This window comes from Marmota marmota, unplaced genomic scaffold, assembly GCF_001458135.2.
Source record: "Marmota marmota marmota unplaced genomic scaffold, marMar, whole genome shotgun sequence".
Lineage (NCBI taxonomy): Eukaryota > Metazoa > Chordata > Mammalia > Rodentia > Sciuridae > Marmota > Marmota marmota.
The window spans coordinates 58841639-58847382 of NW_026000174.1; positions in this window are offsets into that span (position 1 = coordinate 58841639).

Sequence of the window (5744 nt, forward strand, 5' to 3'; positions counted from 1 at the left end):
CATAAAACGATGCAATGTATGTCCTTGAACTTTGTTTATTTTCAAAATTGTTTTGGCTAGTTAAGCTTTTTCATATTTATATATAAATTTTTGAATTGATTTGTTAATTTCCAAAAAAATAGTATCACTACAAAAAGACTGCTTTGTGTAATTGGGATTACACTGAGTCTATAAATCAACTTGAGAGTTGACAACTTTATAACATAGAGTCTTATGATCAATGAATATGGTAAATTTATTTCTCCTATAACTTAAGTCTTAATTTCTCTCAGCAATATTTTGTAATTTTCAGTATTTAGGTCTTGAATATCTTCTGGAAAATATTATCTTTAAATATTTTATAACTTATACTATTATATGTATTATGTATGAATTTCTAAATATTTCTATTGTATATACATATAATTTATTTTTCTTGCACATAAAAATGTAATTTATTCCTGTATATTGATTTGTTTTCTTGTTCAACTCCCTCATTATAACTACTTGTTGTTCTGTTGGATCTGTAAAATTTTCTACATAGATGATCATGTCAACCAGCAATAAAGAATTAAAGAATTTTGCTTCTTCCTTTCTGAAAAAAATAAATAAAAAAGGAAACATCACCACAGACTCTTCTTAGATCCAGAGGATCATTAGAAGTTATTTTGACAATTTATTCTCCGATGAACTTAATAATCTAGAAGATACTGCTAAATTTCTAAACAAAGTGAAACATTAGGATATATAAAAATGGGAGTTCTTAACCCACTTGAATCTAATGTATGAAACATGATATGTCAAGAGCTTTGTAATGTTTTAAACAACCAATAAAAAAAAATAAACAGACCAATTTGAAGCAATGAAACTGACGAAATAGTTAAAAGCCTTTAAACAAAAAAAAAGCACAGGACAAAATGGATTCTCAGCTGAGCTCTACCATGTCTATAAAGAATAATTAATGCCAGCATTACTCTAATTATTTCATGAAATAGAAAGAGAGTAAACAATTTCAAATTCATTCTATGATGGCAGTATCAGCCTGAGAGACTGGGCATTATAATTTATTTAGATTCTAGTTAAAATGAAGACTAACAAAAGGGAAGCATGTTCAGAGTCAGGGTCCACTGATTGGCAGATTTGACTCTTAAGTGTATCTACTTCACTTACAAATTTGTACAGCATGCATTTTTATTTGTATGTATGCTCTGATTGAATCTATTTCCTATTTTATGACAAATATTGAAACTCCAAAAATAGTAAATGGGTAAGAACTCCCATGTTTATGGTTCAAAAAAATCAATATTGTTAAATGGACATATTACTAAATGTCATGTATGGATTCAATACACTCCCCATTAAAATACCAATTATACAATTATAAAGCTACAAAAGGTCTGTGAATCTTTAAAGTTCAGGAGTAAATCTTTAAATCTTTTAATCTTTAAAGTTTGGGGTAAGGGAGAATGGTTGAGCCCTGGGAAAATGTAAGGACCACTTTAATGTGTAATTTTTATACATTTTGGGTTTTGAGCTAGGTGAACATATTACTATTATTTAAATTTTTTATGAAAAAAGAAATGTAAAAAATTTCTTTCAAATTGATAAAAATAACAGGGATGTTAAAATGTTCAGAAATTCTGAGAGGTAGTGAAAATCATAATAAATAAACAAGTGAAAGGAAGACTAATAGAGTAGAAAAAGGAGACTATGCAGAGCAAGGAGGAGAGGAGCACCGGGAAATGACATGGAGTAATCAAATTCCGTGCATGTATGATTTTGTCAAAATGAACCCAACTACACTATACTTTTAACTATAATGCACTAATAAATGAAAAAAAGAAAGATGCTGAAAAGAATACCAATGACATTCTTCAAAGAACTAGAAAAAACTGCCCTGAAAAAGCAAATGATCCGGAATAGCTAATACAATCCTGAGCAAAAAGAACAATACTGGAGGTATCTCCCTGTCCAACATCAAAATATATTCAGAGCCTTAGTAGCCAAAACATCATGGTAGTGGCTTAAAAATAGATACTTGGATAATGGGATAGAATAGAGGAAGAAACAAACTAATGCAGTAAAAGCGATCTGATTCTTGACAAAGGTGTGAAAAACATACATGTGAAAAATGCCTTTTTAAGAAATGGTGCTGGTATCATCGGAAATATATATGTAGAAGCATAAAACTAGATCCCTATTACTCACTCTGTACAAAAATCAATTCAGAATGAATCAAAGACCTAAGTATATCATCTGAAACATTGATATTGCTTGAAGAAAACAAGAAAAACACTCCAACACATAAGCATAAGCAAGGACTTCCTGACTAGGACTCCTACAGCTCTGGAAAGCAAGAATTAATAAGTGAGATGACATCGAATTTAAAAGCTTCACAGTAAAGGAAATAATTATCATATTGAAGGAAAACCTTCAGAATGGAGGAAAACCTGCTAGCTATACTTCTTACAAGGATGAATAAACAGTACTCAGAAATCTTCACATACACATGTGCACACAACACTTTCATAAATGGACACGTGAATTGAACAAATACTTTGTAGAAGAAGTATAAGAGATTAAAATTATGTGAAAATTGTAAATATTTTATTAGACAAATGTCACTTTTGTAGTTTGCCAGTTACCCTGAATAATAATCTTCTGATAACCTCAAAATTCATAATTTATTCACTTCAAAGACAGCAGTGTATATTTTTAACAGAGTAATATTTCAAGACTGAAAACCTATTTGCTAGATTTATTGAAAAACATATGGTGATTTTACATTATCATTGTTTACTATAATTACAGACTTTTTTGCAATGTTGAATGGATTATATCATCTGCATGAGGAAAACTGGGCTTCAGAGAAGTGAAATAATAACAATGCTAAAGCTATATGACAGTGATTTCACAGGTCTTAACATATCTTAGCTAGCATTAAAGCATCTTAAATATATTTTATAAGCCAATATTTTGAATCAAACACAAAATAATTCCATTTATTTTTTTCATCGACATGCAGTCTTTTTTTTCCAGAGCCATTGTCTCTTTTATTATGAATTGAATCATCATGCTATTATTTTGAACCAGAAATTAATTGGGTCATACTCCCCTTGGGGCATCTCCTTTGGGCTCCATCAACAGTCAGTAAGTGAATATAAACAGTCTAAACAAACCATATTTATGACATAAGTAAACCTAAATTTGCCATTCCACAGGTAAGAGAGATTTTGAAATCATTTGCAGAATATTTGGGGGGAACTAAAATTCAGGATGATGTTCTGACAGTAAATATTTTAGCTATTAAACATCCAATAAAAATCCCTTAAATTGTTGCTTATTTCATAGGGGCATAAAATGTATTTCTCAATATCTGATTTATACCAATTTCTAAATAAATATTGTACATGACTCCTTCCTAGAAAACAAAGAAAATTTTACAAATATTGATGTTTTTATTACTTAATTTACATGAAGTAAGAGTAAGCCTACCATAAGTATCAAATAAAATTGTGATATTTGTCCCTTGTACTTTAGTTACCAACAGATCACACAATTGAAAAATTTCTTTTTATCTTCAAGAATGATCTACAGACATAAAGAGAAGGGAAAGAGTAAAAATCATAATCCAAATATTACACCCAGGTCTGAGGATAAAGCTCAGTGATAGAATGCATGTGCAAGGACAAGATTTCCAACCCAGCACTATCAAAAAATATTATACACAGAAATTTTTAAATTTAATGCAAATAGAATTATTTGTGTGTAACCTATTAAATTACAACCAAAGAGTTTGAATATACATTTCTTTAATAAATATACAAATGAACCTAGAGGCATGAAAAGTTGCTCAGCATCATTAGTGACTAAGGAATGTAAATCAATCCTGCAACAAGATACCACTTAACATCTACTACTATTAAAAGTTAAAATATCTGCAAATATCACGTGTTGGCAAGGATGTGAAGAAAGCAATGCCCTTCTACATAGCTTATAGGAACTGAAAGTGGAGCAGTTATTGAAAGAAACTTTGTGGGGATTCCTCAAAATATTAAACATCATTAATATATGACCCCACAACCCCAGTTCCTGATATATAATCAAAATACTTAACAGTAGTCAATCTAACAATATAAGAACCTGTAGTACTAATTATAACAGCCAAAGGTGAAATGAGTTTAAATATTTAAAAGAATAATGCATTTACAAACTATGAAATATATATGATTGGATGCCTTTAACCACAAAAGTGATATCTAATAACACATGCTGAAATAGGTCTGGATTTTGAAAATTATGCAGAATAAAAGAAGTTAGCCACACATGGCCGTATGTATTATGATTCCATTTATATGGACTATCCAGAATAAACCAACAGATAAAAACAGAGCATACATTGATGGTAGCCAGGGGCTCAAAGGAGGGAATTATGGGGAAAAGTTATTTACTGGATAGTTTGTAATGACAGAAATGCATGGAACTTGACAGAGATGGAGGGTGTGCATCAGCATAAATGTAATTGCCAAAGAATTATTCCTTTTACAATGGTTTAATCTTCTGGCATGAGAATTATACTTCCACAAATACTTTAATTGGAATGATTATAACTATGATTTTACTGCTTAATGGTATTTTTGTTTCATCTTATTGAAGTGCCTTATTTTATAGTTTTTCATAAAGTTTGTATGCATTTTGATAGCACATTGTCAATTACATGCAATAAAGTAGTTGTTTCTTTTTTTCCAACTTTTCATACTTGGAATAGTTATGCAGGTTTTATTTACAAGTTACTCAAGTACACACACACCCACACACACCCACACAGACACACACATAAATGCATATATGTTAACTAAGTAGACTACTAATTTTAAGAAAACTAACAGATATTAACATGTAGATATTTACTTTTTAAATTAAAATATATTCATTTTTATAATGAATATTATAGGGAAATATGACTGGCATTTAATATACATAGGATTCCATTTTCAATTTATCTTTGACCTATAGTTTACTTATGAAATTGAAATTCTTTGTATACTCCGTTGTCTTCCTATAATATGTGTTCCGGAGCTTTGCAAATTATCTTATACAAAATATGCCATGTCTATATTTTGTCATTCATATGCAAGCTGTCATTGGCTAACTTTATGTTTACACGCTCATTTACAAAAAAAAAAATGTTTTTGCAAGCATTTTAAATATCTTTAAATGAGATATGCTAATTGTTTTGTTTTTTATCGGGGGGAGGGGGACTGGGGATTGAACTCAGGGGCACTCGACCACTAAGCCACAGCCCTAGCCCTGTTTTGTATTTTAATTACAGAAAGGGTCTCACTGATTTGCTTAGTACCTTGCTGTTGCTGAGGCTGGCTTTGAACTCGCAATTCTCCTGCCTCAGCCTCCAGAGCAACTGGGACTACAGGTATGTGTCACTGTACCAGGATGAGATAGGCTAATTCTCTTGTTCTGCACATGCGAATGCCCCTTTTCTCTTTTCACTCAAATGTATATTTGAGACTCATCCATATTAAATCATTTTAGTTCTATATTCTCCCTAATATATATATATATATATTATAATGAATATATATTTGATATATATTTATCAAACATTTACAAATTGTTTCTCAAAATTGCAGTCATTTTAATACTAGTGGAGAGGGAATCTTTTTCTTCACACTTCCCCCATTACATTTTAGTCATATACATTTCACTCCTTTAAAAAAAAAGATAATTGATATATATATATATATATA